This window comes from Chenopodium album, chromosome 5 (assembly GCF_948465745.1).
Source record: "Chenopodium album chromosome 5, dcCheAlbu1.1, whole genome shotgun sequence".
Lineage (NCBI taxonomy): Eukaryota > Viridiplantae > Streptophyta > Magnoliopsida > Caryophyllales > Amaranthaceae > Chenopodium > Chenopodium album.
The window spans coordinates 71401728-71415707 of record NC_137838.1 but is presented as its reverse complement, the minus strand read 5'-3'; the positions used below and the strand labels follow the sequence as shown (position 1 = coordinate 71415707).

General features: G+C 33.5%; 1 long non-coding RNA gene across 1 annotated transcript; it reads left to right on the top strand.

Moving 5' to 3' along the window:
* Nucleotides 1-1558: 1558 nt before the first annotated feature.
* On the top strand, nt 1559-3131 carry LOC145630978 (uncharacterized). Its single transcript, XR_014112318.1, has 2 exons — nt 1559-2096; nt 2946-3131. It is a non-coding gene; the product is annotated as an uncharacterized LOC145630978 (long non-coding RNA).
* Nucleotides 3132-13980: the final 10849 nt, after the last annotated feature.

Here is a 13980-nt window from a genome sequence, read left to right as displayed (position 1 = left end):
AAGTTCTCTTTGATTCTCTAAAACTCATACGAAGTATATGCAAAGATTTTTTTTCTCCAGCACTAAATTGAGTTCCTTTCCTTAGCAATCTGTGTAAGTTTTGTTCAAATGTGTGGCCCTTTTTAGTATGTTGCATGTATGCAATTCCATTATTCATATAAAGTGGCTTCCGGTATGTGTTAAAAGTTTAAAACAAAGCTCTCATGACAATCCACTATGATATGTAGTATACATCACCAAAAGTTACAACAAAATTACATCTTTATACATGTAATATAATAATCATAATTTTAACTTGTGTTAAAAAAAAAAAAAAAATTTAACCAAAAAAAAATTATTACTGTGACCATCGTATAACAATCATAATATTGTTCAAAACTGATATCAATTTAATTTATAACAATATTAGAATTAAATACATAATAATAATTTTTTTTTTAAAAAAAAAAGATCCAAAAATGGTGCTGGCCATTGTTACCGGCGTAGAGAACCTGTGACCACCGCCGTTGACCGGTTATGGTAGTCGTTTGCCGGTGACAGTCAACCGGTTTTCCACGCCATTTAACGGCGACGGTCACACGGTTACAATCGCCGGTAACATTAATTCGAATTTTTTTTAAAAAATAAAAAACAACCAACACGGTGGTCGCTGGTACCTAACCGGCATGGTAAACCGGTTTGCCGCTGCCGTTAACCGGTTTCGATCGCCGGTAACCGCAGTTGGCCAATCGGTTTTACACGCCGGTTGCCGACGATCGAATTTTTAAAAAAAATATAGAAAAAAAAAAGAGAAACTAGCCTCTTTTTTCGAATTTCCGGCCATGAAAACACCAGACCACCGCCGCCTGCTGCCGCCTTCCGCTGATTGTGGTCACTAAGTGTGTGATTGTGGTGGTTGTTTACAAAGAAAGTGGTGGTTGTGGTGTTTGATGGGGCAGTAAAAAAATAAAAGGGTAAAAAGTAAACTAAAAAATTAATTAGGGTTTAATAAGGGTAATAACGGTATTTTGCTTGAAATGAGGGCGATTTTAATCATTTTGGATTGCGGTATTTAACACCCCCTAATAATATATGTAGCCCTTGGGGTTATATATAAGCATTAAATATATTTTCTAAAATGGAATTAAATTGAGAATTCATGACAAAATCACACACAAATTATTTCAATAACTTTATTTGAAGCTTTTGTTTTTTTAATAATTTATTTTTCTTTGATCTCTAATGAGAGATGGTGTATGCTATATAATTACCCTTATCTTATTTATGATTATAATTACTTTATTTGATCTATTTTTCTTTAATCTATTTTTCTTGAATCTTGCTAACGAGAGATCATGGACATTAGATAACAATTTGACACTACTACAAAAATGCTCAAAGAGACCCGAAATAAGAGACCGGTTAATTATATAACCGGTCTCTTTGTTTCAAGAGACCCAATGTCATAGATAACCGGTCTCTTTGATATTGTGTTGTGAGGTGAAAATTTAATGGAGACCATTTATCATAGATAATCGGTCTCTCTTAAGTTTTTTTATTTGAAAATTAAAAAGGGAGAGACCACTATGCAACTTAACCGGTCTCTCTTAATTTTTTTCAAAAAAAATAAAAAAGGGATAGACCTGTTGCAACTTAACCGATCTCCCTTACTCACCAAAATAACATAAATGAAACCCTAACGCATATTCTTTGTTCCGCCACTCTGCCTCCAACAATCAATCTCCATCTGATCTCCTTCATCTTTCTTTTCCTTTTCTTCTATCTCCTATCTTTCCTCTTAAATGAATTTCATCTCCTTTAATTCCCCGGATAAACCCTCCTGTTCGGAGCGTCAAAATCGTCGAAATCAAGTGTTGATTTGGTGATGAGTGTTGAAGCAATTTATTGCAGTTTGCGAGGTTTGATGAAGCGTTTCCAGTTCTCGAACTCAAAAGAGCGATTTAGGTTATATTATCATGGTTTAGAAGCGTTTTATGGGTTTATGCCGTTAGATGATACTCATTTTATGTTGGATTGATAAATCGATTGATTGTTATAAAGATGAATTGAAGATCTAGATTCAAAGGATTATGATCCCAAATTTTCCGAGAATACTTGTAGGTCTCTTCTTCTTTGATTTCGTTTTATAATTGATTATCATTTCTGTATTTTGGTTTTTGTTTGATCTTTTGTGGTGGTTTCGATTGTAGTTAATTTTTGATCTGTTTGATGTATTTTACACTAATTTTTGCTTCTTTGATTTCGTTTTTTAAGTGATTATTATTTCTGGATTTTGGTTTTTGTTTGATATTTTGTGGTGGTTTCAATTTTAGTTGATTTTTGATCTTGTTGATGTATTTTATACGAATTTTTGCTTCTTTGATTTCGTTTTTTAATTGATTATTATTTCTGTATTTTGTATTTTGTTTGATCTTTTGTGGTGGTTTCAATTTTAAGTTGATTTTTTATCTGTTTGATTTATTTTACACAAATTTTTGCTTTGATTTCGTTTTTTAATTGATTATTATTTTTGTATTTTGGTTTTTGTTTGATTTTTTGTGGTGGTTTCAATTTTAGTTGAGTTTTGATCTGTTTGATGTATTTTACACTAATTTTTGCGGTTAGACTTTAGATTTTTGTGTTGTGTAGTATTATCATTGTTATCATCGTTTTCAATTCATGAAATTGTAGAGTAGTGGATCAGTATCTAATTCACATGGCTGGAAATATATTGGATTTGTTTTAGTAAATTTCTTGTTTATCATTCATCTAACTGCTACCATTGATTTATAATTTTTTTTTTTGACGAGTTTAATTTACAAATTCTTTTTTTTTTTAAAGGAGTCGATCTTTTATTTTATTAGTTCATTTTTTTCAGTTAAGTTCTAAACGAATGTTTAATTTTTTTTTGGTTATTCTCAATTATTATGATTGATTTATTAATTATTTGCCTTTTGCTTTGACAGATATGCTTGTTTTTTACACAAGAATCTCATAACAAAAGAAAGAGGAAGAAGTTGGAGTACTCAAGTAGTCAAGCTACATGTTTGATATAATTATATGTACTAGAATTTAATTAAAGTTTGTTAAAATTCTTTGTTAGTACAAACATTAATGTGGCAATATCAATATATTATTCTCTTTTAATTTTATCGAACAAAAAATAGCATAAATCAAATTAAATAAGCTATTTTTTTTTATTATAAATGCGCCCAAAGAGACCTGTTAAGTTAAATAGGCGGTCTCTTTTTTCTTAAAAAAAAAAGACTGCCTATCCTTAATAAGCGGTCTCTTTTTTCCCAAAAAAAAAAGACTGCCTATCGTAGATAGGCGGTCTTAGTATTCTCAATTTGGAGACCGCCTCTAATAAAGCAGTCTCTTTGCCAAAGAGACTGCCTCTAAAACAATCTCTTTGGCTAATTTGGACGGGTCTCTTTGGCCAATTTTGTAGTAGTGTGATAGAATAATACTCTCTTTTTTTTTTTCCATAATATTAGTCACATTTACATATAACTAACCAAATTTTGTAAGGCAAAGTTCTTTAATCTCACACTAAGCTAAAATTATAAAAAATTAGACATTGATAATGTACTTTGTTCTTATATAGAGAGAGAGAAATTTAGAAGAATCCTTTTAAGCCCCGTTCACTTCACCTTTTTTTTATGATGAATTGAAATATTTTTTGCTGAACTTAAATTATTTTTACTGAATTGAAATTAATTTTATTGAATTGAAATTATTTTTTGCTGATTTTCTGTTATATTTTTTCTTTAAAGTTACTAATTTTATTAAAGTGAAATTATTTTTACTGAACAAAACTTATTTTTACAGAATATTATTTTTGTAAGATGAAGTGAACACTGAACGGGGTCTAAGGATCTGTTCTCATTGACTGAACTAAACTGAACTGAGCTGAACTGAACTAAACTGAACTGAATTGAATTTCAATGTAAGAGAAAAGACCCTAATTCTTAATAGTCAAAAGATTTTAAATGAGACTAACAAACAAAAACGAAGGGGGTAATAATAATTTTTTAGATCAATGTGTGATTTTATCATTTTTTTTTGTCATACATTCTTATGTACAGTAAATAACGATGTAGCAAGATATGAATGCACCTTTAAGGTTAAACATATCATTACCCTTTTATAGTTAAAAACTTTGAAAAAATTAATCTTCATCTCAGCGGTAACAAAACTCAAATCATTGATTACTCTAAGGAATTTGAATTTCAAAGTTTCAAAAAAAAAAAAAATTAAAAGATCCAATGACAGCAATTGTAAGTTTGTAACGATCATCAATTTAGCATTAAATCATTTCTTATCGTTTTGCTAAAAAAAAAAAATTGTTCATCCCTCCTTTTTCTTGAGAGAAAGAATTCCCTCATACGTACCATTTAAATAAAAAGGAAAATGGGAAAGGCTTTTTAACTACGTATGAACTCTTTAAACTACTTGTGAGAAAGAGCAATATTATTTATGATTTTCTTCTAAGTTCATTGGTATCATAATTTCTGCCACGTATATTTAGATATTTGATACGGACAAAGTAATTTTCATCTTTGATGATTGCAATTCATTTCAATATCAAATGAAAATAAAAATCTAACTTTGGATTAGTTGGGTGAACCATACACCCGGGTGCATATAAAATACTTCAATCTTTGATGACCTCATTTAATCGGATATGCTTAATTTGAAAGCTGCCAAAATTTGTTAATCCACAAGATTTATGGCAATGACATCAAGAGTAAATCATAGTGAAAGCACTGATTAATGAGCAAAGTGTGTGTACTCATTTACATACTCCGTATAAAGTTTGGCATAATGTTTGCTTTAAGTTCATTACATTTTATTTTATTTTTTTCGGTTTGATGCTTTATATGTTAATATATTTAGGGTATGTTCTCATTGACTGAACTGAACTTATTAGAGCTAAATTGAACTGAATATTTTATAAGAGAAGGAAATTAGAAACTGAACTGAACTGAGCTTATTAGAGCTGAACTAAAGTGAACTGAATTGAAAATAATCGTATGAAAACAAGTCTTTTGATTGTCTATGCAATTTCTTTATTTGTAAACAATCTATACATGCTAGCTGTCATAATAGCATTGATAAAGTTATATTAGGTTCAATTGGCAAATTTCTATAGGTAAGAACACTATCAACTGGGGTCAAATGACTCTACAAATCAAAATGCAGTATTGTGGATGTGTTCCACCCATATAATTTTTCAGTTCAGTTCCTAATTTTCTTCTCTCATAAAGAATTCATTTCATTTCAATTTAGTTTAGCTCTAATCAGTTTAGTTTAATTTAATAAATCAGAAATATGGCAAGGCATTTAACCATACTCTTTAAAAAAAAATCAAAAGATTCACAATTGTCACTTGATTTTATTATTGCAAATGACCTTTATTTTTTGTACGCACGTTTCAAACTACTACATTTAAATGTTTAATGCAGTGTTTTATTAAGGAATTGTACCAAAAAAAACAAAATAAATAAATAAATAAAAATAAATAAATAAATAAAAAATAATCGGGTTATTGCGGCAAATCAGTTCTGTAAATGAGATTTAATCATCTTAAGACATGTCAAAACTTTAATAAACAAATTACTTATAGGTTGTTAATAAACAATGACACAATGGATTTTAAAAGATTATACAAAATTGCTAGAAAGATAAGAAATAAGAGGCCTACAAAACGGAGAACCAACAATTTCATTATTTGTACGAGTAAAATAAAACAAAGAATTAAAAGAATGATACGTGCCGAAAATATTATACCAACAATAATATCAACACATATAAGTAGTACCGAGTACTAGTACAATAATAGTGCCATAGTAGAAAAGAATTGTCAATCTTAACTGGAGTAACAAAACACTCCTAGCTACAAATTGAACCAAATTGATACATACATACGTACACTAGTTATAATTGTAACCAAAAAAATAAAATTTAGTGCCTCAAAAACATAGCGAAGAAAATAGAGAACGCAACAACAACCGGAGAAATAGCCAAAGAGAACCCGGCTGAGGCTGGTGCCGGTGTTGGCGCCATCATAGGCGCCATTCCATCCATTTCACTCATTTGCCCGTTGACGGCCACAGCTATGGCTGCAACAACGAACAATATAATCAACGCCGTGAATTTGCTTGCCATTTTTTTTGTTATAGAAAGGAAACAAAGTTTGTTTTTGGAGCACAATAGTATAGTAGAATATGCTACCAAAAATTTTAGAGGGAGATTTTTTTTTAGTTGTGGAATTACACAAATTATGTTGGACTATTTAAAGACGAGATTTTAGGGATGTGGGGACCACTTTAACGTTCGGTAAAATGACTGCCACGTTGTAAAGAAAATGACCTAATTTAATAAAAAAAATAATTTTTTTTTTTAAAGACAACGGTTATATATGTGGTGATGGTTTCAAATAGGTTGCGAGAAGCACGTGCAAAGACAGCCAATTTACAGATTAGGAGCAATGAGAATGTGCCACGTATGGTAGTGGGGTTAGAAATGTAACGTCACAATTAAACGGTGATGTCGGCAACTTAACGGCCGTGTTAGGGTGTTTTTATCGGTTTATGTTGGTTTTACAGCTTGTGTTCACAAGTCTTTGTAGGTCCAATTTGCATGTGTGTTTCCTGGCAATTTTGTAAGGTTTTTGAAAATTCAATTTGTACAATTTGGCTTTTTTGGTATATTCTCAAGGACTGTTTTTGTGGTTCACAAAATACAATTTTAAAGATAAAGTATTCATTCTTTTTAATAAAATAAAAAACAATCACGAGCGAAAGCATGATATTCATAATGATAAGTCGACGAAGTTTACATTTACTGGTTTCAAATTAAAAAGGGAATTTGAGGGTCTGTTCTCATACGTTAAAATTCAGTTTAGTTCAGTTCAGTTTAGATCCTAATTTCCTTTTCTTATAAAATATTCATTTCAGTTTAGTTCAGTTCAGCTCAGTTCAGTTCAATTCAGTTTAGTTCAATTCAGCTGAGTTCAGTCAATGAGAACAGACCCTGAGAATTTGCTAAAATTGGTGTCTAAACACCAGAAATATGCAAATACTCCGTAGTACAATACAATTTAATGGTAGAAGTATTGACTTCACGGCATTCATGAAACAAATAGTTGAGAAGTCATCCATCTCAATTTAAAATCCGATGCATTGTAACTTTTTTTTTTTTTAATAAGTGAATTGAACTATAATTTTTGCTTTGATAAATCGCTATATTTGTTCTATTCTCCCTCCTCTTGATCCTTAGCAACACCAATTGGATACCTAGTCACAAACTCGCAACTTCTACCTTTGCCATAAATTATTCAAAATTCAATAACTTTAGGAACTAGGGTATATAAATTTATTTGGTGGACAATATTGTCAGCTATAAATATGAGACAAAATTAAAGAGAAAATAGGATTAATGTGGTTAAGTCGTCAATGGGATATACATATATTCACCATAAAAGACTTGGACATATATTACTATATATTTCAATTTTGTGAGTACAATAGTTTGATTATTGAATTGACACTAAAATAATACGTAAGTGTAGCTTGTAGGGGAGTTAAAATTTATGTGTAGAGAGAAAAAGTGGATGGATAAGTAAATTACTTTTTGTGTTTAAAAGTAAGAGATGTAGGAGAAAGAAATAAATAACATGAAAATAAACAAAGAATGATCGGTTTTAAAATGTGTTACACTTAAAAACGATAGATGAGGCATTACTTATGAATAAAGGATGAGTTATATTGTTTAAAAAAATAAATAATAAAGAATTATGTTACAATGAACGTGAATTTTCCTCTAATAGAGCCAAAGACGGGCATTCATACTAGGATACAACTAACATTAATAAACCTGAAAATTTTATACACTTGCATCACAATAAGAGTCAACAACTCAACACGAGTGTATAAAGGCGAAGTATTTAATGTAGAAGTCGTTAATCTTCGAACCTAAGAGGCTAAGTGACCAAGTGTCACGATTCGAGTATGTTGATACCGGTCCATGCGACGCACTATCGTCTAAGTGGCAACGAAGGTTTAACACAATTACACAAGTGACTAAAAAGGTGTGTGGCACGGAGCGACACAAGTAAGGGTTTGTTCATATTTTACTGAACTAAGATGAACTCAACTGAATAGAACTAAAATGAATATTTTATGAGAGAAAGAAATTAGGAGCTGAACTAAATTGATTGGAGCTGAATTGAACTGAATTGAAATTAAGCTGAATTGAACATGCCCTAAGGTAGGCCTCCAATACTCCAATGCATGGATACTCAAGCCTAGAGAAGCAACAAAGGTCAGTAATGGTTTGCGATGACCAACCAAGTCAAAGCGAGCATAAGTAGGGGTGAGCATAACAGGGTACCCTGTAAAAATCTTAGAACCCGGAACCGAAACTTGTTGCAACAGATTCTTAAATTTAGGAACCGAAACTGGAACAACAGGTTCCTGAAAATTGAGAAACGAAACTGGAACCTGCAGATTCCGGTACCAGAACAGGGTACCTTGTCTTTCAAAGTAAGCTTAATAGTTAGTTGATAAATTGTTACAAAATTCTTTTAAAAAAAAATGAATGTTTACAATAAAGCTTACAAACTTTAATACATTACTACAAATATAACAAACCAACACTGATTGTCTAGAATATTTAATACAAAATTACAAATATTTATATTAATACCATTAATAAAACCTTTAAGAGTAAGATGAAAAATGAATAAGAGGGAGAGAGGTAGGTGACAACTTTTATACAATTTTGATATACGACTTCTATATATGGGCTTAAATGATAGGTTAGAGTTTTGTGTATCCTACATGGAATCTATACTAACAGGGTACCCTACAGGTTTCGGGTCCAAAATTTTATTACCCGAAATCGAAACCTGTTGCAACAGGTTCCCAATTTTATTACCCAAGACCGAAACCTAATCTACAGGTTCTGCAACTGGAACCTGCGGTTCCGAGCAGCTTCTGGTTCCAGGTTAGGTACCCTGAATTTTTTATCACCCCTAAGCACAAGCACGCATGTCCAACAACAAATTGTATCTGTTTGGAGGGTCTTTAAGGGGTTGCTATAAATACTTTTAAATTATGAGTTATTATTTCATTTTAGAGATTCAAAATGTTAAATAGTTATTTATTTCCCTTAATTTTTTTTTTCTTTTAGGTTTAATAATACTCCCTCTGTCCCAGTTTATTTGCAACATTTTGACTGGACACGCTTGCCGATGCACATGTTTGACCGTCAATATCTTTTATTATAGATTTATATAAGGTGTAAAAAGTTTATATTAAGAAACTATACATTAAAATAGACCTAGCAACATCTTACATGATTACATTAACTTTCATATAATAGCTAAAAAAGATGGTCAAAGTGAGATATATGAATAGTGCAAAAAGTCAAAATGTTGCGAGTAATTTGGGACGGAGGGAGTAATAATAATAATTTTTTTTTTCTTCGGCATGCTGGCATTGTTGGTCTTGGACGAGCCTTTGAGGATGCGTTGAGTCTGTTTAATGGAACAGTGGAGTCTGACATTTTGAGTAATCCTAGTGAGGTCGCTGCCCCTAAACTCATGAAGAAATTGGCAGATATATATTTCACAAAGGTTGCCGCTTCTGCAGAATTTGCTTATTCTTTAACTCCTCGACAATCAGCATTATGGAAATCACAGCAGGGTGATCACACCTCTGCTTGGCTTCGGGCGGTTCCTATTTCAGGGTTGGGTCAGACGATGAACGCCAAGACTTATCGCTGTGTGTTGTCCTATCGGTTGGGTGTTCCATTGTTCTCTATCTCGACGTTGTGCTCTGCTTGTTTGAGGGTTTTTGCTGGAGATATTTTCGGTGATCACGCGGTGTCTTGTGCTGGTATTGTGGGTATTAAACATCGGCATAATGTTGTTCGGGATACCCTTGTTGATGTTTGCTATCGTTCTGGGATTTCAGCGAGAAAAGAGGTTGACATTGGGTTGGCCGGAGGGAACGACGAGGCCCTCAGACCCGCGGATGTGTTACTTTATTCATGGGATCGTGGTCGCGATGTTTGTGTTGATTTGACAGGGTCTTCTCCTTTGACACAGTCAGGGCTATCTGACTTCATTCCTGGGCGGGTTGTGGCTGATGCGGCTCATCGGAAGCGGGTTAAGTATGAAGCTCGATGTCAGGCGATTGGATATGGTTTCATTCCCTTCTCCTTTTCTTCGCTTGGGGAATTAGAGAAAGAGGTTGTTGCGTTACTGAAGCGGATTCAGAGGTTCTCGACGACGCAAGACATTGGGGCTCGTGCTGCAGCTCATATCTTCACTAGGGTAGGATTTGCAATAGCTAGAGGAGTGGGGGCCCAGATTGTATCTCGGCTTCCCACTAATTTATTGTAGGTTGTATGACTTTTGTTTTTGAGATAATAATAATAATAATAATAATAATAATAATAATAATAATAATAATAATAATAATAATAATAATAATAATAATAATAATAATAATAATAATAATAATAATAATAATAATAATAATAATAATAATAATAATAATAATAATAATAATAATAATAATAATAATAATAATAATAATAATAAACTACTGCATTAAAAGGGGCAAATACAAGTTTATCATAAACGAATTTTTGTCAATCTGATGGCATTTTTTGTAAATATATTGAAAAAGCATGGTAATTTATTCAGTACTTTTGGTGAGCTGTTCAATTACTGTTTGCAACTTGCTTTTACTGTTTGGTGAGGAAATTACACATGTACCCCTTAACTAGTACATGAAAAGACGCATATACCCCTCCACTGGTACTTGAAAATACAATTATACCCCCAGATAAACAAAAATTTGTTTACCTGGGAATTAACTGGGTACAGCTCCATTAAAAGTATATATATAATAAAATAAAAAATGGAAAACCGGTGTCCGATCTACTCTTCAGTTCTTGAATTTAAAAACTGCGGAATTTTACCCAATTTGATCTAGTCCAGTCTTAGAACGGTGAATAATTCTAGTGTTACATGAATTTGTAGGTTGAAAATGTTGAATTAGTGTTTGGCTATTTTTTTTAAATGCCCTACAAGTAAAAAACCCACGTACTTGGTGGATTGCTGGGCCAATTCAGGTTGGGTGAGACCTATTGTTTCATAACTTTCATTTGTAGAAAATACATGTATTATTATTTTAAAGGAATGGTGTCCTTCGAACAAGTGTACTATTCCGTTAGTGGGTTCAGAATTATTAGAAAGCTAATATATTCGGTAAGGACAAGTGATCGGAATGCCTGGGTGGAGGCCGCTTCCGATCAGTAATATTAATGCATAATTAATATTACAACTTAATCTTGACTGAACCCTTCGGGTCACACCTAAGAAACTAACGAACCGAAGCGACGAATTAATTAGGAATTAATTAATAAGTCGACCGCGTAATTAATATTTAGACGTCAAAAATTCGAGCTTGGAGTGTTGAAACCTAGCGTCGAAAGTCGAGTCGAAAATAGTAAAAGACGAAACGTGAAAAATAATAATAAATCAACAATGATCGAAATACCCCTAACATCGGTAAAATCGAGTGCTAGTAGGGGCGCGGCAAAAATCTAGCAACCCGCACCAAGTGTGCGTGGCAATGCTAGCATGTGGCAGCTAGCAGCCCGCACACTTGGTACGTGGCTTGCTAGGCCGTGGCAGCTAGCAGCCCATGCTTTTGGGCGTAAGTGAGGTGGGCCGATGCCTCACAACCACCCCATGGCAGCCCACAAGGCAACCATGAGTGCCCAAGTGAGCTGCCATGTGGCGCAACTCAAATGGAGGAGAAGAAAGGGAGGTGGCCGGTTATGGGGGCATGAGTAGGGGGCAAGTTTGGTCCCCCCCCCCTCCTCCAAGTGGTCCTCACCTACTCCTCCTTGTATGCTTGTCACTTGTTGATTTATTACTAGTTTGATTATTAATTTTATTTTAGATTTAAAATAAATGGGAAAATCAAATTCTCCCACATTGATGGGAGAGCTTTTCACACTCATGCATTTTCCCTATAAATACCCAAGGTGGGGTATTGGGAAAAGCACTTGAGTAAGAGTTGAAAAAGGCATCACCATTGTGAAAACCTTTGAACTCATTAATTACTCGGATTTTGGTCGGGTCTTGCTCACAACAAGAAAATGGCCTGTTTCCGACCGAAATTTTCCCTCGCTGAAAGCTCTAAATCCGTCGCAAATCATGTTTGCGACGGAATTCCGTCGTTGGTTTCCGTCGTAAAACCTTTGGTAGGAAATTCTTGAATTTTCGAGGAATATTCCGTCGGAAAGGTGTTTTCCGACGGATTTTACGACCGATTTTAATCCGTCGCGTAACATATTGACTTTTTAGTTTAGTCCGTCGCTAATTTGCGACGGAAATTTCCGTCGGTGTGCTGTTTACAACGACGGATATTTCCGTCGGAAGCAGTAATTTCCGACCGAAATATTCCGTCGCAAAGCTTATTTTCCGACCGAATATTTCCGTCGCTGGTAGTGTATTTTGCGACGAAATTTATTCCGTCGCTGATTTACGACCGAATAATCCGTCGGAAAGGGAGGTGAGTTCCGACGGATTTAACTCCAGTTTTCCGTCGCTGGTGAAGTACTTCCGACCAATATACTTCCTTTCTAACAAAAATATTAACAAATATTATTATAATTGCGTATGTTCTTGCACCAAATACCTGTGATAATTAAAACTATTATCAAATTGCGAAAATATTAATAAATATTATTTTCTCAAAAGCTATATATATCCAAAAGCTACATAATATATAGTAAGTTCTACAAAAGCGGGAACATAATCAAACGCTACATAAAATCGATCAAATTAAGTTCTTGTCCATACTACACATACCTAAGCTAAGCTAAAAAACTGCAGGGGTACCCTGGCTTGCTCCTCCACTACCCGAATCATCCCTAGGGTCTCGACGTTGAGGCTGCATGGTGGAACATTCGTCAGTGTTGTTGCCGAATCGACTTATGAAGTCATTCCACCTCTCCTCAGCTCTCCTCTCCATTTGGGCCACTTTAGCTCGAATTTGAGCTTGCATCTCAACTTCCATTTCACTCCGAAGTTCACTCCGTATTTCACTCCGGAGTTCACTGCGGATCTCACTACGAAGTGCCTCGACCCTGTGCTCCATCTGATCCTGCATCTGAGAAACAACGGATGGTGTGTACTGTTGTGAAGACCTAGACACCCGACCCATCCGTTCGCCATAGTACAACGATGCGCTTTCGCCAAGTCCTCCCACTCGACCCTTCTTGTTGCGACCACCCACAGTCTACCAATACAACTCATTGGGACTCTTTTTAATCCCTTGGGTGGTGGCTTCTTCAACCTTCTTCTGGTAGGACTCCTACAAGAAATACATTATACAATTATATATGGTTTTAATAATTTAGCAACAACATCAGTTACAAGTAAAGCAACATATAAGTAAAAATGGAATCAATAAACAATAAAAGAACCATATTTCTAAGTTTAAGGGTTTATATACTCAAAATGAAGCCATTTCAAGCCTTTATGGCTTCTTACAAGCCTATTTCCAACATTTCTTTACTTTTTAACTCATTCTTTGTCAAACCATCTCATATTTACATACTTATAACATATTATGGGTTTAAATCACATAAAAGAACCATATTTCTAAGTTTAAGGGTCTTTATCCTCAAAATGAAGCCATTTCAAGCCTTTATGGCTTCTTACATGCCTATTTTCTATATTTCTTTACTTTTTAACTCATTCTTTGTCAAACCATCTCATATTTACATACTTATAACATATTATGGGTTTAAATCACATAAAAGAACCATATTTCTAAGTTTAAGGGTCTTTATCCTCAAAATGAAGCCATTTCAAGCCTTTATGGCTTCTTACATGCCTATTTTCTATATTTCTTTACTTTTTAACTCATTCTTTGTCAAAACACCTCATATTTACATACTTATAAC